General features: G+C 42.7%; 2 non-coding genes across 2 annotated transcripts; both read right to left on the minus strand.

Annotated features, from left to right (window-relative positions):
- Positions 1-484: 484 nt before the first annotated feature.
- trnat-cgu (transfer RNA threonine (anticodon CGU)) lies at positions 485-557 on the minus strand. Its single transcript has one exon. It is a non-coding gene; the product is annotated as a tRNA-Thr (tRNA).
- Positions 558-7,145: 6,588 nt separating this feature from the next.
- Positions 7,146-7,218, minus strand: trnat-ugu (transfer RNA threonine (anticodon UGU)). The gene has a single exon. It is a non-coding gene; the product is annotated as a tRNA-Thr (tRNA).
- Positions 7,219-21,289: the final 14,071 nt, after the last annotated feature.

Raw genomic sequence — 21,289 nt, forward strand, 5'->3', positions numbered from 1 at the left:
GAGCTTTATTGGGAATTAGGCTGCATTAAAATCATGTCTGTCGCCAGCTATAAGGTCACTGAGGTCTGGACCTCAGTAATTTTTTTTTAGAACTAAAAAAAAAATAAAAAAAAGTTTAAATATAAAGACAACTGGATAAAAAGCAAACTTCTCTGATAAGATGACTGCATGTTGTCCAAACACATCTTATCAGCCATCATCATGTGGCCCCCCTTGAAGTCATTTTTTGTTGATTTTATCAACTGTGCATTGATGGAGACTTGAGTGCAAAGTGTTTTGCGGAAATTGCACACCAAAGACACCTTCAGGTCCTCAGTAATCTCACTGATCTTCCAACTGTCCAAATGGGGCCATTCTCACCAGTAGAAAGTGGTCTTCAGGTGATGAGAAATCATGAGTAGCACTTGCTCACCTTCTGGTGTCAGTGTTCTCAATATCCCCTCTTTTGTCTGGATCACCTTTCTCCATTCAAAATGTCCCTTGCAGGCCCCAGTGAGGATTGAACTCACGACCTCTGGTTTACGAGACCAGCGCTCTTACCACTGAGCTATGGAGCCCTGCCATCCACAGCAGCTGAAGATTGGGACCACAGCAGAACCTTGAAGCCCCATGCCAATCCTCAAAACAGCCCACAGAAACTGCTGTAACGTCACTCACAACTTTAGTTCCTAGCTGCAGTTAGCTTCTGTTTACTATTTGCCTCGCAAAAAATGGACACACGTTTTAAATAATGTGGTGCGTCAAACATAGAGTGGGCTGTGGGTTGTACATTCTGGCTACTTTCTCATCTGAGCTAACAAAAACACTGGACAGGCCAAGCCCTCAAGAGACATGGTTATAAGCACCATGAGTGACTTCACTGATCTTCAGGCTCTTCATGTGGGGCCATCCTCAGCAGCGGCCAGTGGTTTTCAGGTGATGAGAACTCCAACCAAAAAAAGCTGACCAGTGTTTTGGTTCTTTAAAAAAAAAAAGTAATTTTCTCAACCTCATGCTTTTTCCGTGCATATCTCACAGACTTCTTGTCTCAAGTTTCCTAGTGCTACATAGTCCAAAATTATAATTGTGTAACCAGGAACTTATGAATATGTGCAGCATGATAAGAATCCTTTAGAGTTGTAGCTGCAGTTTTTTTGTTGAAATCAACTGGCTCACTGATAGAGAACTGACCAGAACTGTTTTGAAAAAAAAAAAAAGCAGTGAGAACTCACAAGCAATGAATAATACACATTCCTTCAGATCAGAAATCTCTCCCTTCAGAAAGTAGGTCAAAGGCCCCAGTGAGAATTGAATTCTTCATCACCCCTGGTTTACAAGGCCAGGGCTCTAACCACTGAGCTATGGAGCCTTAAGTAGGTACCTATCTATCGTAGATTCAGCCCGAAGCAGAACCTTGAGAACCCTCTGCTGATCCTCAAGTACCACCTGTCCACCAAGTCACCACTTTTCCACTGAGGGCTGGTTCCGAGCTGGTGCCTAATCTTGACCCAGTTCTTGAATTTTCCACAGCTAAAGAACCAGCTCTCAGCCAGGAAAACTGGTCACAGAGTGCTACCAAATCTTTGCTGGTCTAGAACCTAGCTTATGTCAGTAGGACTTATTTTGCTGGAAAACAATTGTGGCAGCGGGGGCGTGGTCAAGCGCCGGTCTGTGACAGGAGAGCGGAGCCAGGGAAGGTGAGTGGCAGAATCACTACACCTGACGGTAATTAACCTGTGTTTGTGTGTCTTCCCAGTAACCGCGCCCTGTTTAAGGAGACAGAGGGAGAGCAGAGGGGACGCTCTTCCCCGGACGAGAACACAGAGTGTGTGTGTGTGTGTTTTTCTCCCGTGATTATTGTTAGACTGAAAAGTGTGGCAATAAAGCCTTCTAATTACCTGAATCTCTGTCCTGCTGTCCTTTGTGCTCCACCCACACCTAAGGGACTTTCTACAGTGGTGCCGGAACCCGGGAGAAAGGTGGAGCACCAGCCCAGCAGCCCCATGGAATCCTCACCGTTCGCCGACCTGGTCCACGCCCTCGCCACAGCTCAGCAAAGCCAGCACCAGGCGCTTGTCATGCTCCGAAAGGAACAAGAGCGGCGCTTCGAAACCCTGGTGCTGGCCCAGCAGGAAGATTGCGAGGCGTTCCAGCATCTCCTCGCGTCGGCGGGGTCCACCAGCGCCCCGGCCGCGGGCCCATCTCCCCTCACTGTCACCAAGATGGGCCCGCAGGATGACCCCGAGGCGTTCCTCACATTGTTTGAACAGGTTGCCGAAGCCTCGGGGTGGCCGAGGGAGCAGTGGGTGGCGCGCCTCCTCCCCCTCCTGACGGGAGAGGCGCAGCTGGCCGCGCTACAGCTCCCCGCTGACCACCGGCTGGCCTACGCAGACCTCCACCGGGCCATCCTCCAGCGCGTGGGGCGCACACCAGAACAACAGCGCCAGCGCTTCCGAGCGCATTGGAGGAAGTCGGCCGGTCGTTCGCTTTTGGCCAGCAGCTCCGGGACACCTGCTGGCGGTGGCTGACGGCCGACGATCGCGACGCTGAGGGAATCGTCGATCAGGTGGTGCTGGAACAGTTCATCGCCCGCTTACCAGCAGGAACCACAGAGTGGGTCCAGTGCCACCGCCCGGCGTCGCTGGATCAGGCAGTCGGACTGGCGGAGGATCATTTGGCGGCTGTTCCAGCGGCAGGACAGCCGACGACGTCTTCTCTCCTCTTCTCTCTCTCTTTCTCCCCTCCCTTCTGTGTCCCGTCCTCGCCCCATTCCCCCACCATGGAGACGGGGGCCGGCTCCACCCCAGCCGGCCCGCCGCACCCGTGGTGCCCTCCCGTTTCTCCCTTCTGTGTCTGTCTCTCCCCCCCCCCCTCAGGTGGGTGAGCCCCAGAGCACCGGTGCAGAGGGAAAGCCCGGGCCGGTTTGCTGGTGCTGCGGGGAGCCAGGCCACCTGCAACAACAGTGCACAGCAATGGAGGTGGGCGCGGTGGTACGGATCCCCGATGCACCAGAGGCCGCCCTCGATTGGGCCGGAGCATATTGCATACCGGTGAGTGTCCAAGGGGCTACATATCAGGCGTTGGTGGATTCTGGTTGCAATCAGACCTCGATCCGCCAAAGCCTGGTGCAAGACGAGGCATTGGGGGGAGCACAGGGGGTGAAGGTGTTGTGTGTGCACGGGGATGTTCACAGCTACCCTTTGGTGTCGGTCCACATATTTTTCAGAGGGGAAAAATCTGTAGTGAAGGCGGTGGTTAATCCTTGCCTTACCCACTCTTTAATTTTGGGGACTGATTGGCCGGGATTTCGGGATTTAATGAGGCGCCTAGTAAAGAGTGGGTCCTGCCATTTGACAGGGGGAGGTCCCGGTGTCGCTTTGGCTGGAGCTGCTGTCGCAGAGCCGTCTACGTCATCTCCACGACAGAGTGAGGAGCCACCGGCTCCTCCTCTTTCTGTTGGGGAATCACTTGCGGATTTCCCATTAGAACAATCGCGAGACGAGACTCTGCAGCATGCGTTTGACCAAGTGAGAGTAATCGATGGTCAAACGCTCCAGCCGAACGCCACCCCGTCCTTCCCCTATTTCTCTATTATGAAGGATAGATTATACTGAGTGACGCAGGACACTCAGACGAAAGAGCGAGTCAAGCAGCTTTTAATTCCAAAGAGCCACCGGGAATTGGTATTCCAGGCAGCTCACTTTAATCCCATGGCTGGACACCTAGGGCAGGATAAGACACTAGCCCGAATAATGGCCCGATTCTATTGGCCGGGGATTCACGGCGATGTCCGTAGGTGGTGTACGGCGTGCCGCGAGTGCCAATTAGTAAATCCAGCAGCCATTCCAAAAGCACCTTTGCGCCCTCTACCTCTAATCGAGACCCCGTTCGAAAGAATTGGGATGGATCTCGTCGGGCCATTAGATCGGTCAGCACGAGGGTACCGCTTTACATTAGTCCTGGTGGACTATGCAACGCGATACCCGGAAGCAGTGCCTCTGCGCAATATCTCCGCATGCAGTATTGCGGAGGCACTCTTCCGCGTCATCTCCTGAGTTGGAATCCCGAAAGAGATTCTGACTGATCAAGGCACTACATTTATGTCATGGACACTGCGTGAACTGTATGGGTTATTGGGGATTAAGCCGATCCGCACCAGTGTGTATCACCCACAAACGGACGGTTTAGTAGAACGGTTCAACCGCACCCTCAAGAATATTATTAAAAAATTCGTAAGTGAGGACGCACTTAATTGGGATAAGTGGCTCAAACCCTTGCTGTTCTCAGTGCGAGAGGTCCCCCAAGCCTCCACGGGGTTCTCCCCGTTCGAATTGTTGTATGGGCGTAAGCCGCGCGGCATCCTAGATGTGCTGCGGGAAAATTGGGAGGAGGGACCTTCACAAAACAAAAACGAAATCCAATACGTTATGGACCTGCGCGCAAAACTCCACACTCTCACCCACGAGAATTTGCGGCAGGCCAAGGAACGGCAAGCCCGCCTGTACAACAAGGGTACGCGCCTTAGAGAGTTCAGTCTGGGAGATAAGGTACTCGTACTGTTGCCCACGTCGAGCTCCAAATTGATCGCCAAGTGGCAAGGACCCTTTGAGGTCACACGGCGAGTCGGGGACGTCGACTATGAGGTGAGGGGAACGGACAGGGGTGGGGCACTACAGATTTACCACCTCAATCTGCTTAAACTCTGAAACGAGGAGGTCCCCGTGGCGTTGGTGTCGGTAGTTCCGGAGAAGGTGGAGCTGGGGCCGGAGGTTCAAAAAGGGACATTGGCATCACGTACCTCTCCGGTCCCCTGTGGAGACCACCTCTCCCCGACCCAACTCACGGAGGTCACCCAGTTGCAGGCCGAGTTTTCGGATGTGTTCTCGCCCCTGCCCGGTCGCACTAACCTCATAGAGCACCACATAGAGACACCCCCGGGGGTGGTAGTGCGTAGCCGCCCTTACAGGCTACCCGAACACAAAAAAAAGGTGGTTCGGGAAGAACTTCAGACCATGCTCGAAATGGGCATCGTCGAGGAGTCCCACAGTGACTGGAGCAGCCCCGTGGTCTTGATCCCCAAGGCCGACGGGTCGGTCCGGTTCTGTGTGGACTATAGAAAAGTCAACGCGGTGTCTAAATTCGACGCGTACCCAATGCCTCATATTGACGAGCTGCTCGATCGACTAGGCACGGCTCGCTTTTATTCGACACTGGATTTGACAAAGGGATATTGGCAGAGCCCCTTGACTCCACTATCCCGGGTTTCAGCACCACTGTAGAAAGTCCCTTAGGTGTGGGTGGAGCACAAAGGACGGCAGGACAGAGATTCAGGTAATTAGAAGGGTTTATTGCCACACTTTTCAGTCTAACAATAATCACGGGAGAGAAACACACACACACACACTCTGTGTTCTCGTCCGGGGAAGAGCGTCCACTCTGCTCTCCCTCTGTCTCCTTAAATAGGGCGCGGTTACTGGGAAGACACACAAACACATGTTAATTACCGTCAGGTGTCATGATTCTGCCACTCACCTTCCCTGGCTCCGCCCTCCTGTCACAGACCGGCGCTTGACCACGCCCCTGCTGCCACAACAATCTTGAAGGTTTTTTGAGTTTTTTTTAACAACATTTAAGGGTTTGTCTCTGAGAAACAACCAAAAACTCCATGAGATGACATGAGGAAGAAACCTTGAGAGCAACCAGACTCAAAAAAGAACCCATCCTCATCTGGGTCACACCAGATAGTGAGATTATAAATAAGTTCCCTTCTATAACTTTGTGCCACATTGCCAAAAATTTGCAACAGACCCCTTGCACTGATGTCACACTTACATTAGCAGCCCTTGTCCTGGGGAACAAGCGAACTTTGTTTACATACTGAAGGCAAGTGATATTGAAGATATCAGACATCTGCAGTTCAAAGAAAGCTACCACGAAAAAAGGTTTACTACTGGATTGCTTGGATGAGAGAAGCAAATGGTTATGATCCATGCAAAATTACTTGAAACGATTGGAGTGATGTCCATTTGTGGCCTAGGTTTACCAACATGGATGTTGGAATGTACCTTCTCACAGCATTTTCTCTGTTTTAATTAAAAAAAATAATTAAAAAAACCCAAAACTTATCATTTACTGAAAGAGAAGGGCAGGGAGGCTTGAGAATCCAGCAGCTGTGGTTTGTTTACACCCAATACAAAATCCTGAGGCATCCTAGCAATCACCGCAAAGATGCCTACAAAAAGCAAGAATCAGAGACAGTTTCACTCACTCTTTACATGCCAGCAGCCAAATCAGTTTGCCTGACCACCACTTCATTCACTGGAAGTAAACTCGCAAGCAAGTTACGTAAATGAATACAACCTCTGTTCTATTCCAGGTTAAGCACTCGCAAAGAATGACTGAAAAACTTCTAACTCCGTGGATTGTCGGTGAATAAAATGGCAAGCTCGTGGTCACAAACTGCAACTGTATGGTAGGCCTTGGAGAGGACTTTTCTCACATGCCATTACTGTTGTGGGCTATCGAAGCTGGAGTGAAACAAAGGGATTCACTGACAGTTACAAATAAAACCTGTCAGTGAAAAACATCTCCTACTCCCAGTTCAGAGATATTTCCTTTCTGAAGAAATGCCCAAGTCAAGTTACTTAGCCACAATCAGAAGTTCAAGACAAAGTTCCAGGGAGACAGTAATACTTTTTATGTTTTCCTCTGTTTGAATGATTGGAACAACCAAAAACAGGGCAAAAATGAACCATATTTAAGACCCATTAAGCGTTGCTCACAAGAAAGACAGGGTCTGGTTGTCCCCCAGAAGAAATTATCACCTGACACCACACACAAGGGGTCTATTTCTTTACCAAGTACTCAGGAGGATCTGAGTTATTTCCAAATTCAGTACAGTCTTCATTTGAAGTCTTTTTTTTGTTGATGTTATCAACTGTGCATTGATGGAGACTTGGGTGCAAAGTGTTTTGCAGAAATTGCACATGAAAGACACCATCAGGTTGTCAGTCACAGTTTGTCCATATGGAGCCATTCTCACCAGCAGAAATTGGTCTTCAAGTGATGAGAACTCATGAGCAGCACTTGCTCACCTTCTGGTGTCAGTGTTCTCAATATCTCCTTTTTTGTCTGGATCACCTTTCTCCATTCAAAATGTCCCTTATAGGCCCCAGTGAGGCTTGAACTCATGACCTCTGGTTTACAAGACCAGCGCTCTTACCACTGAGCTATGGAGCCCTGACTCAGTCATAGTTGCCAAAGATTGGGGCCACAGCAGAACCTTGAAGTCCCTGTGCCAATCCTCAAAACAGCCCACAGAAACTGCTGTAACGTCACTCACAACTTTAGTTCCTAGCTGCAGTTAGCTTCTGTTTACTCCAACCCCGATTCCAAAAAAGTTGGGACAAAGTACAAATTGTAAATAAGAACAGAATGCAATGATGTGGAAGTTTCAAAATTCCATATTTTATTCAGTATAGAACATAGATGACATATCAAATGTTTAAACTGAGAAAATGTATCATTTAAAGAGAAAAAATAGGTGATTTTAAATTTCATGACAACAACACATCTCAAAAAAGTTGGGACAAGGCCATGTTTACCACTGTGAAACATCCCCTTTTCAACAGTCTGTAAACGTCTGGGGACTGAGGAGACAAGTTGCTCAAGTTTAGGGATAGGAATGTTAACCCATTCTTGTCTAATGTAGGATTCTAGTTGCTGAACTGTCTTAGGTCTTTTTTGTCGTATCTTCTGTTTTATGATGCGCCAAATGTTTTCTATGGGTGAAAGATCTGGACTGCAGGTTGGCCAGTTCAGTACCCAGACCCTTCTTCTACGCAGCCATGATGCTGTAATTGATGCAGTATGTGGTTTGGCATTGTCATGTTGGAAAATGCAAGGTCTTCCCTGAAAGAGACGTCGTCTGGATGGGAGCATACACTGCCTTGAAAAAGTATTCATACCCCTTGAACTTTTTCACATTTTTCCACCTTATAACCACGAACTTAAAAGTTTTTTTTATTGAGATTTTATGTGATATACCAACACAGAGTAGCACATAATTGTGAAGTGAAACAAAAATGATAAATGGTCTTCAAAATTTAAACAAATAAAAGTCTGAAAAATGTGGTGTGCATTAGTATTCAGCCCCCTTGCGTCAATACTTTGTAGAGCCACCTTTTGCTGCAATTATAGCTGCAAGTCTTTTGTGATATGTCTCTACCAGCTTTGCACATCTAGACACTGAAATTTTTGTCCATTCTTCTTTGCAAAATAGCTCAAGCTCAGCCACATTGGATGGAGAGCGTCTGTGAACAGCAATTTTCAAGTCTTGCCACAGATGCTCGATGGGATTTAGGTCTGGACTTTGACTGGGCCATTCTAACACATGAATATTCTTTGATCTAAACCATTCCATTGTAGCTCTGGCTGTATGTTTAGGGTCATTGTCTTGCCAGAAGGTGAATCTCCTTCCCAGTCTCAAGTCTTTTGCAGCCTCCAACAGGTTTTCTTCCAGGATTGCCCTGTATTTAGCTCCATCCATCTTCCCATCAACTCTGACCAGCTTCCCTGTCCCTGCTGAAGAAAAGCATCCCCATGGGATGATGCTGCCACCACCATGTTTCACAGTGGGGATGGTGTGTGCAGGGTGATGAGCAGTGTTATGGCCCTTTTCCACTACCCTTTTTCAGCTCACTTCAGCTCGCTTCAGCTCACTTCAGCCCGACACGGCTCGCGTTTCGACTACCAAAAACCAGCACGACTCAGCTCGTTTCAGCCCTGCTTAGCCCCTAAAACTCGCACCGTTTTGGAGTGGGGCTGACGCGAGCCAAACCGTGCCGACTGAGGCTGGGGGCGTGAGCAGACACTCCCCTGTGCACTGATTGGTGAGGAGGAGTGTCCTCACATGCCCACACACGCCCCGCGAGCGCGCTGGGATCTGTAAACACCGTAAACCCGGAAGAAGGAGAATTACGAATTACGAGAATTTCTGAAGCCTTATGCGCCTCGCCTCATCTATACGCTCTTGCCAGTATCTGTTGGCGTTGTCAGTGACAACAAGCCACAGCACCAAGACCAGCAACACTAACGACTCCATGTCCTCCATGTTTATTGTTTACTATTCGGGTCGTGAGACTACCGCTTAAAAGCTCACTGAATCAGTGACATACAGAGCATCGTGGACGAGTTCGCGGAGCGCAAGGCTCGTCGTATGCCCTTCAAATAATGCGCGCAGTAGGCTATTGATGTTTTATTATGAGCCATGTACAGTATGTCGCTTAATGTTTTTTTTGTTTCTGAGTTACATGTTCGTTTGAAGGACTTAATGTACAAAATAACATAGTTGCACCCCGTAGTGTTGAAATTGGTAAACACAGTGCATTCAGTGAGGTTTGCACCGCCCTCCTTTTATTTCTGACTCTTCCTGTCACCGTTGCAACCTCTGAGCGCTCATTCGTATGCCCTTCAAATAATGTGCGCAGTATAGGCTATTGATGTTTTATTATGAGCCATGTACAGTATCCTAATGTTTTTTGTTTCTGAGTTACATGTTCGTTTGAAGGACTTGATGTACTAAATAACATAGTTGCACCCGGTAGTGTTGAAATTGGTAAACACCGCAGTTGCGGACATTTTGTAGCCTAAAATGATGTTATGATAAGCTTTAATAAAGGGCCCGGTCATTTGCCCCGCCCCCGGCCCGGCTCTGACTTGTTCCGCCACTGTCACTGATGTCACTGTTTGCGCTGCTTAACGACATCACATGACGTCCACCCACTTTCGCTAACTCCACCCAATGTGTCCACCCACTTCCAGCCAGCACGGTTCAGCGCGGTTGTAGTCGAAATGCAACTCCAACAGCCCCGCTCAGCCCGACTCAGCTCGACTCGGCACGGCACGGCTCAGCCGCGTTTGTAGTGGAAAAGCGGCATTAGTTTTCCGCCACACATAGCACTTTGCATTTAGGCCAAAAAGTTCAACTTTGGTCTCATCTGACCAAAGCACCTTCTTCCACATGTTTGCTGTGTCCCCTACATGGCTTCTGGCAAACTGCAAACGGGACTTCTTATGCCTGTCTTTCAACAATGGCTTTCTTCTTGCCACTCTTCCAAAAAGGCCAGATTTGTGGAGTGTACGACTTATAGTTGTCCTGTGCACAGATTCTCCCACCAGAGCAGTGGATTTCTGCAGCTCCTCCAGAGTGATCATGGGCCTCTTGGCTGCTTCTCTGACCAGTGCTCTCCTTGCTCGCTCTGTCAGTTTAGGTGGACGGCCATGTCTTGGTAGCTTTGCAGTTGTGCCATACTTTTTCCATTTTTGAATGATGGATTGAACAGTGCTTCTTGAGATGTTCAGAGCTTGGGATATTTTTTTTATAACCTAACCCTGCTTTAAACTTCTCCAGAACTTTTTCCCTGACCTGTCTGGTGAGTTCTTTTGTCTTCATGATGCTGTTTGTTCTTCAGTGTTCTCTAACAAACCACTGAGGCCTTCACAGAACAAGTATATTGATGCTGAGAGTAAATTACACACAGTAGGACTCTATTAACTAATTAGATGACTTCTGAAGGCAATTGATTGCACTGGATTGTATTTAGAGGTATCAGCACACAGGGGGCTGAATACTAATGCACACCACATTTTTCAGATTTTTATTTGTTTAAAATTTTGAAGACCATTTATCATTTTCGTTTCACTTCACAATTATGTGCTACTCTGTGTTGGTCTATCACATAAAATCTCAATAAAAAAACTTTTAAGTTAGTGGTTGTAAGGTGGAAAAATGTGAAAAAGTCCAAGGGGTATGAATACTTTTTCAAGGCACTGTATGTTGCTCTAGAACCTGGATATACCTTTCAGCATTGATGATGTCTTTTCAGATGTGTAAGCTGCCCATGCCACACGCACTAATGCAACCCCATACCATCAGAGATGCAGGCTTCTGAACTGAGCGCTGATAACAACTTGGTTCGTCCTTCTCCTCTTTAGTCCGAATGACACGGCGTCCCTGATTTCCATAAAGAACTTCAAATTTTGATTTGTCTGACCACAGAACAGTTTTCCACTTTGCCACAGTCCATTTTAAATGAGCCTTGGCCCAGAGAAGACGTCTGCGCTTCTGGATCATGTTTAGATACGGCTTCTTCTTTGAACTATAGAGTTTTAGCTGGCAACGGCAGATGGCACGGTGAATTGTGTTCACAGATAATGTTCTCTGGAAATATTCCTGAGCCCATTTTGTGATTTCCAATACAGAAGCATGCCTGTATGTGATGCATTACCGTCTAAGGGCCCGAAGATCATGGGCACCCAGTATGGTTTTCCGGCCTTGACCCTTATGCACAGTGATTCTTCCAGATTCTCTGAATCTTTTGATGATATTATGCACTGTAGATGATGATATGTTCAAACTTTTTGCAATTTTACACTGTTGAACTCCTTTCTGATATTGCTCCACTATTTGTCGGCGCAGAATTAGGGGGATTGGTGATCCTCTTCCCATCTTTACTTCTGAGAGCCGCTGCCACTCCAAGATGATCTTTTTATACCCAGTCATGTTAATGACCTATTGCCAATTGACCTAATGAGTTGCAATTTGGTCCTCCAGCTGTTCCTTTTTTGTACCTTTAACTTTTCCAGCCTCTTATTGCCCCTGTCCCAACTTTTTTGAGATGTGTTGCTGTCATGAAATTTCAAATGAGCCAATATTTGGCATGAAATTTCAAAATGTCTCACTTTCGACATTTGATATGTTGTCTATGTTCTATTGTGAATACAATATCAGTTTTTGAGATTTGTAAATTATTGCATTCCGTTTTTATTTACAATTTGTACTTTGTCCCAGCTTTTTTGGAATCGGGGTTGTACACTGGCATGCAGCTGAGTGGTGTTTGGCATATGAAGGAGGTACTGTATCGATCCCATCACTTCCCCAGACCGCAGTGCCCAGGGGCGCAGATACGTTTTTTGAACTGGGGGGGGACAAAGCTGCCAGCAAACCAACCCCACCCCCAACATGTGTTGTGCGAGGAATATACTCTGATGCCCTCAGGGTGGCGACATTACTCAGTTAAGACAAAAAAACATCACTCCTTCATCCCTGCAACTGTTAGCTTAGGCCTACTAATAAATAAAGAGTAGGAATAGAGCACACCTGTGATGTCTGGTGCTCTCATGTGCTATTTACCACTGACACGACAGGATGTCATGTGGGTTGAATATGTGTGTGTGTGTGTTCTGGATGCTGACTGTTTTGTCTACTCTTTGTATTTCTCTATAGCATCTAGGTCTGTGTATCCTATGTATTGAGACTTGGACTGTCAAACTTAATTACCCATCATTGAAAGAAATAAAGCTTATTGATTCTGATACTGATTCCAATCACTCCCCGAGCATGCCATATGCCGTATGCAAAAACTGTTTTATTTAAACATTAACTGACTTTCAGCAGTCAGTTAACCTGATTCTTTAAGAAAACAGAAAGAGCAGGGTGTAAAAAAAAACACAAAATGTAATTAAAAGTCACTTCTTACTTGACATGCCTTACAAACACATAAACAACATAGCCTATATATATATATATATATATATATATATATATATATATATATATATATATATATACTCAACAAAAATAAAAACTTTACACTCGTTTCAAAGTCAATAATTTGAACATTTTGGAAAATAGGTTTGAAATAACGATTGTATTCAATTATTTTGTCATTAAAGATGCTATAGCATACAGGTCATGTTTGTCATGGAATCGGTTCCACCAGAAATGCGACGATAATGTCCATGATCAAAAACTGTGAGTCACAACTTAATGCAGAGCAGAGCGCAAGCGATTTCGAATGGTTTGGGCAGTCACTCGACCTCCAAACAATTCATTCCCAGTGGATGTGGCAGTGGCAAACCGATTACGCAAATGACGTAAGACAATCTGTCGGTCTTCTGCGTGTGACGTCACACGTGGTCGACCAGGACGGGGGCGGTCGGCTGTGGTGCCAGTTTGATGGAGACATGTCTGGAGATTATGGATGGTCTGTCGACTGCATCCCATAACCCTCGCAACGTCAGTGACGGATGTTCCCGTATTCAGCATGCCAATGGCACATTCACGCTGAATGTTTGACAGTCGTGGCATTGCAAATTAATGAATAATTAACCATAAAACCTTGTTTTTCTGAGATGACACTCTACTCTGCTACCGTGAGATCAATTGCACATGTATCAATAGGTCACGTCACTTGTGTCACATGAAAACGTGATTTTAGCGTGCAGTGCTCTTGCACGTGCTACGTAGGCCCGACCAGTAGAATGAATGTGTGACGTAATGCCCTTGACAATGCATTTAACCATAATCACAACAAGAACTCTTTCAAGAAAAGTTTCTAAACACTATTTGAAAAATAATGAGTGTCAAGTTTTTATTTTTGCTGAGTGTATATATATATATATATATATATATATATATATATATATATATATATATATGAAACAATATGCTCGCTGAAATTATGGCAGGGAATGCCAGATTAAACATTAAAACTGCCTTCTGAGCACTGTATCTACAGGCTACCACCGAAAGAAGGAGGCTACCAGAAAGGCATCTCTACTCCGTATGATTTTACTTTCACTACGACATTACTTTGAACAGACTATCAAAAAATTGCAAGGTGATATGATAAAGTAAGGCACAGTTTACTTACAGTCGTTGTTTTTTGAAAAAACGATGCAATCGTTTTCTGCCTTTTTGGTTTGGCACCCTTCATCATGCCGTGTTGGGGTCCTGAACTAGGAGCTGTCCCCGATATGCCTGTCAAACTTGTTGTGGGTAACCATAGCAACCAAGCTCGAGCTCGCAACCTGTGCAGTCTGCGCAGCTCAACCAACCGAATATCAGTCTTTGTTTTGTTTTATGTGAGTTGTTGCAACTATGTATACACTGCTGTGCACCTCAATAAACCGAATGGTAATTAGTTTTTTGATTTTTCTGTGAGGTTTGCCTTATGCAAAGAAAGACAGCATAGATGTTTTTTCCTCCCTATAAGTGGGGGGGACCGAACGAGGTGAAGTTAAATCTGGGTGGGACGAATCCCACCCGTCCCACCCTCTATCTGCGCCCGTGGCAGTGCCGCTTCCCAGATAGCAGGCAGCCAGATTACAGCTGGCCGAGAGCGTCAGTGCACCTGGGAGCTGATCAGCATTGAGAAGGAGCGGCTCCAGTTACTCTGAGACCTGTATGAGTGGCACCATCAGGAGCGGATGGACCTTAAACAGGCAAAACTAGACCTGCTGGTCAGAGAAGTGGAGCTTCAGAATGGATTCGCAGAGTTATGATTATTTTAACTGTTATTCACAATGCCAAGTTGGCAATGGTCTCCCATATATAAACATACACACACACACACACACACACACACACACACAATGTTACAGGTGCAGAAATTTGACACTAAATGAGATAATCACTTGGCTAATAGAGTTAAATTTGATTAAAATATGGTGATATCAATGTGACATTACAATATCCATACATAATTCCATAACACATTGAAATATAGTCATAATGTTTTGCATATATTTATTTAATAATTAACTTGATGTACATGCAATGTACAAGAAAAATAATTTCACACCAGCAGCATATTCAGGGTATCATTAGGGTATTTTAGGATTGTTGCACAATAATTATCTGCTGAAATCTTCTTTATCAGTTTTTATTCCACATCGGCGATATCTACTGATGAACTGCCAAGGAGATATATATATATATATATATATATATATATATATATATATATATATATATATTTTAAATATATACATTTTATTAAACCATTGTGTGTAAACCTTTTTCCACATCTTGTTCAAGTCCTGTTTGGAAAAATTAATTTCAGAGAAACTGGCAGAGGTGCTTGTGCCTCAAGTTGCGACAAAAAAGTCTTCTTTTGTGAAGCTCCAAAAACTCTGAAATAAAATGAAGATAATTCCTGCGACTCGCTCAGTGTGTTCAGGAAAAGGTTCCAGATCCACTGTGCACTTAGTAAAGATAAAGGGATGTATGTAGGTGGAAATATTCAGTTCTGGATGTGTGCTGTTTTTTTTTTTAATAATGCTGTTTAAGAGTCAAATCATGATCATCCATCAATTTCATGGATAAAATCATAATGAATTATAATTGCGATGGGAAAAAAATCAGATGTTTTGGGTGGATCAGCAGCAGGACTTGTTCTGTGTTGTACTGGTGACTCAGTTCACTGTCACTGATGCTGTGAAGTGATGATCTGTGTAACGTTCTGCTACAACAGCTGCACTTCCTGGGTGTGGCCTTCTAGAGACACATGTTCCCTCATGTGTAAACCTTGTTTCAACCTCAGCTTCAGCACATACAGCACTATTATACAGAATCCTCACAGAGCTGTGTTCAGAAATGGCTCAACTATACAACTTACTGTACACAGTGAGATACATCCCACTGATTCTCACTGTAGCAACAGGTAATTAACCTTCATCAGCTCATTCATTGTATTAACTAATACTCATGTGTGTATTAATCTATTAATTTCTTATTTTTGTAAGTCAGTATTTTGTTGACAGAAATATTTCACAGATCTATTTCTTTATATTCTTCTTTGCAAACAGGCAGTTTTGCAGATAACATTGGGCCGATGGACAAAGATACCAACATTGTGGGGAAAGAAACAGACACTGTTACTCTGAAATGTTCATATCAGTCAAGCAGCAATGACATTTGGCTTTACTGGTACAAACAATATCCTAACAGCGCACCACAGCTTTTACTGTATAAAGGTGCAAAGTTACGAAGTTCTGAAGACTACAACCCTTCTGGCTCACGATTCAATTCAGAAACATCCTCAGACTCGACTGAACTTACTATTAAAGATCTACAGATCTCAGATTCTGCACTCTATCACTGCGCACTGACAGCAGCACAGTAATACAGAGTCAATGAGAGGCTGTACAAAAACCTAAAAACAATACATATGAAGTTAAATGCAATGTATCAAAGATACTTCCTTTACCAACTTGTTATCAGTTAACCACAGATACAAACAACATTTGTGGTAACAGATGCAGCTGAATAACAGAAAATAAAAATAAAGAGGGAGTGTGTCAGGTGTTACTGCTGCATCCTGTTTTAAATTCAATTCATTGTAGATGACTTTGTTGCCCAGTTTACCCCATGATTTATTCCCATCGACTTTCATTCATTTATAGCAGAGCGTAGCCCCAGACTTAAGAGAATATGGTAATGCATTGGCCTGATTTTTGATGGCTTTGACCGTACGATGTGCGCACGTTCATCCCTTGCAGACAAAAATTTCTTCGGGTTCTCTGAATCTTTTAATGGTATTATGTACCGTAGAGGATGTGATCCCAAATTCTTTGCAATTTAACTTTGAGGAAAGTAATTCTTAAATTGTTGCACTATTTGCCCATGCAGTCTTCCACAGAGCGGTGAACTCCTCCCCATCTTTACTTCTGAGAGACTCAGCCTCTCTGGGATGCTCTTTTTATACCCAATCATGTTACTGACCTGTTGCCAATTAACCTTATTGGTTTTTTAATTAGTGTTATTATTTTTTTAAACATTACACAACTTTCCCAGTCTTTTGTTTTCCCTATCCCAACTTTTTTCTGTTATTATTATTATGCCTACAATTATAAACAGTCCATAATTATTGACACCTCTTCAGATTTACCAATAAAAAAACAATTTTACAAAGGTGAGTTTCAGTTACAACAGTTATTATTGGTTAATTAATCAACCGGAAGACCCGCCTCACCCTTTGATCTTGTCGTCTGATGACACAGCTCGTTACCTGAGATTGAATTTTTTTAGCACAATCAGCAATTTGAGAAAAACCCAGATGTTATCATCGCAGGAAAGCATGGTGGAAAGATCATGGACATGTTTTTACTCATCAAATTCACCGATGTTTCATGATATCCTGTCTAAACCTACTTTATTTCTTACTCTTTCATTTGACAGTCGCCATTTTGTATCTAAACGCGTGTTTGAGAAGTCACGTGATCACTATTTAATCACAGAATTAAATAGTGATCAATATTTAATCACAGAATTAAATAGTGATCACTTTCACTGTTGTCCACCATTATCAACACCCTGTGGAATTAAGTGACATTTACAACTGTTATGGATCGATCTTTGTGTAACATTGTTGAAGTAGATGAAGTACTTTTAAAAAAATAATTAAAAGTGCTGTGATTTATAATACATTTTTTTTCTGATTCATAATAGAATGGAATGTTTATAGAGTATTTGGAATCCTATTGCAATAAATAGAATTAGACCAGAATTAAATTCCTAGCATATGAAAATGACATGCTTGAAATATTCAGATTTTTCTATTCCATTCAGATTTTTTTTTTCAGTTTGTTGTAAATATCTACCACATATTACAATATCAGTAGACATTTTATATTTTGGTTCGAGGAATGACACGCGACCTTTGACCTGGAGTTTCATGCAGTTACAATGCCAATTGCCTGTTGCCATTTATTGGTAAACTACAAAACTAGAAATTAATACAAACAATGACAAATAATGAATGAAATATGATCTACGAAAATACTTTGAAAGTGGGTAGAAAGTGGAACAAAAAGATTTTCTGACAGGTTAAACATTATCAGTTCATTTGTTTACAAACATTAGAATTACTTCCTCATTTGCGTAAGCACCAACATCCATATATTTATATCAAAGACATTTGGTACTAAATATAAGTCTATGTAAAACAAATTTTAAATAAAAACTATGTTTTGTTAACTTAATACCACATACTGATTATTTTTTAAAATAAATAATCATCTGGGTGTTGATAATTGTGGAATGGTGTCGATAACTGTGGACAAAGGTGTCAGTACTTGTGGAACGATGTCACGTGATCTGATACGCTAAGTAATCGGGAATCAACTTTTTTTTTTTTCCAGTGGAAGTTTGAGTAATTATTCATGCACAATTTAAGCATTGAAAGTCTTCTACTTTTGCAACGGCTAAAAGATCGTAAAGATGTCGATAATTGTAGCCGCCGCTCTACTTCACTGATCCATTTTGTTTGTTTGTTTTTAATTCTAATCATGGTATTGCTGTGCATATAAATGCCCAGTTGAATTATTGCCATATTCAGTGCATGTACACGCATTCAGCAGGCTACTATACTAGACACATTTTTAATATTTATGAATTATATCCTTTTTATGGAAAAACAAATACACATTACTCAGGATTTCCAAAGCAGATTATCTTATTAGATGGTAACATTTCACAGTTAAAGGTCTCAGGTTGCTAATAGCTTCAGGGATGATCTATAGTGAATATAACTCTCAGGTCAGTCAATAACTGATCTCAAATGCGTCACTTTTATCTCATGGTGGTTAAGACATTTTTTTGGATGATTGGATTAATGGCACATTTTGAATTACACACTCTAAGTGTAAAGTAGTTGTCTGTTTAAACATCTAAATATATTATTAAAAAATCAAACAAAATATAGAAATTTGATTTTGATCGACTTTCATGCCAAAGCTTTCAGATACAACGTCTGATGTCTGCATGGACCAGTTTTCACTGTTGAAATCATAAAGATTTCCTGATTTTGTGGACATCATAAGACTTTCTAGCTTACTCAGTTACAGTAGACAGAAGGCTTTACAGAAAGGTCCACAGGGTTTGTGGTTGAGACCAATACTGAACCTGAGTGATGGAGCTGAGGATCTGTACAAGCTCATGAGTTTTTTCAAGTTCGGTCATTTGCTGTAATGATTTGTGAATTTAAAAAAAAAGGCTTCTTTTTCCCAGCAACACTTTTGTTTTCAGGGTAAACTGGGACAAGGTTCATTTTAAGAAAACAAAACAACCTTGGTGTGTTAAAGTCTTTCACCTTTCTCCACAAGATGGCACCGCCAGTTATCTTACTGTGGGCCAAGCACGAGGGCCCTGATCACATCCCCAAAGAGTTCAACTTCTTTGATTATGAATTCTACTTTTCACTATAATATAGACTTTCTTCAATCGTACATACATAGTACTTATAGTACTGTACAAAAAACAGTTTGTCCAAATGTGAGATCTTATTGCAGTTGTGTTCCAATCTTTGGAGCTTCAGCATCAAATGTGATTATTTGATCGAGCTGAAAAATATAATTGTCAACTCATCATCAACAAAATGACTTGTTTCTCTTAATTAATGAAGAAAATTGAAATTGCACCTCACCTCACCTCACCTCAGTGAAATAACAGGCTTTGTGATTACAGAGTCAATAAATCCATCACATTATCATAATAGTAATAATAACTTGTGATACTAAATTATTTATCATGACTTATTCACAGCAATTTATGATAAGGAAATAAAAATAATTATGCTATGTGTTTCTTTGGCCAATGAAATCTGTGTAGTCCTCAAGTCAAGGACTCGAGTCAGTGAAACACACACACACACACACACAGGGGAAAGACAAGAGACAGTCAGAGAAACAGAGAAAAGTAATTTCACATGGTGCTCTAAAAAGAGAAACATGGACCAAAAAAAAAGCAGAGCTTTTGATGAAGAATGGACAGACCCTGACATGTTTATTCTTCACACAGGAAGTTCAAAACCAGTGTCTCATATGTTCCAAGACCATGCTGATTATTATTATTATTATTATTATTATTATAAATTGATTGAGAGTGTTCAAAGGGACATGCCATACTCTTTTCAATTAATTTAGATTATTCTCTGAGGTGCTTTTGTAAAGTTTGTGATATTGTTTTTATTGAAAAAGCACCTTGGTTCTTTTGCCTCATGCTGTTTTATCATGGGATGTGAACACTCCAGGCTGATTATGCAGCTGCACCTTGAACTCTCAAAATATGTAAATAGCTTCACTCTGATTGGCTAATATCCAACTCTGCCATCTACACACGGATTCTGTTAGCCAATCACAGTGGACATGTTTACATATTTAAATTGAAAGGCACACCCCCAAAATCAGCCTGTTTCATTCTGTAGGTGACACTGTCATGTGATGCTGTGGGGCGGAGCTTCATCAACCTGCATGATGTGAACAATATTGGAGACACAAATAATAGTTTCATTCAGCTGAGACCGTTCATCATGTTCACTGTTATATTCATGGGTCTGTGGCTTTCACTAGGTGAGTTATCCTTTTATTCATTTACTTTTTGCTATTTCAGAAATATTAATTGTAGAATGAGTGATTAATTAGTCTGTGTGGTGATTAGAAAAATCAGAATGTGGGTCTGACATGTAGTTCTGGTTTGATGGTGTAAAGGTTAAACACATTATGTTCTCTTCTCTATGACAGGTGACTCCATGGCAGCATCAATAAAGCCACTTTTCACTCAGACAGTGAGAGATGAAGGCAGTGATGTTACTCTGTCCTGCAGCTATGACTCAAGTGGTACAAACAACTACTTGCACTGGTACAGACAATATCCAAAATCTAAACCTGAGTTCCTTCTTTATATTTACCAAAGTGGAGATCTAAGTCCCAACATTCCCCCAAGAATGTCTGCTAAAGTTGAAGGAAATAAAAAGGTGGATCTGCTCATCTCCTCTGCTGCTGTATCAGACTCTGCACTATACTACTGCGCTCTGGCGCCCACAGTGACAGGAAATCCAACTGCACTGTACAAAAACTTTCACACAGTTTTGTTTATACTGTAGGCAGTTCTGCTGATGATTTTGAGAAGTTTTTGATGAGAATCTCACTTTCTCTCTGAATATTTATAAAGGGATTATATTGGTGCCACATGTTGTATAATAGTATCATAAAACAGTAAAGCAGTTTTATTATACTGAAGACAAATTAACTGATAATTTCCATAATTTGCATGCTCTCTGAACCTAATTTTACTGAATTCTCTTTTTTTTTAAACTTTTTATTTATAAACATTTTCACATGTTAAGAACAACTAGTAAAATGCAGTTAAGAAACAAAGCAAGAAGAAAAAAGAGAAAAATAACATGAGCTCATGGGATGTTCAGTAAATAAACACAGATTTGCATAATTTAAAAAAAAATATCCATACAGAGAATAATTATGGAAAAACACACCAGTTTCCCCACAGTTTTTCTCCCAGCTCTTTTTGGAGCTGTATGGAGTAAGTCATCTGTTGAAGAAGGTGTAGTTGCTGAAAAATATTGACAAAGAAGCCAACAGTCGGGCAATTTTTTTCTCAAGCCAGTATTATGTAATGGCTTTTTTACTTGCAGCCAACACTGTCTTTTGGAGGAAAGTGTCATCTTTA

This window comes from Neoarius graeffei, chromosome 1 (genome assembly GCF_027579695.1).
Source record: "Neoarius graeffei isolate fNeoGra1 chromosome 1, fNeoGra1.pri, whole genome shotgun sequence".
Classification (NCBI taxonomy): domain Eukaryota; kingdom Metazoa; phylum Chordata; class Actinopteri; order Siluriformes; family Ariidae; genus Neoarius; species Neoarius graeffei.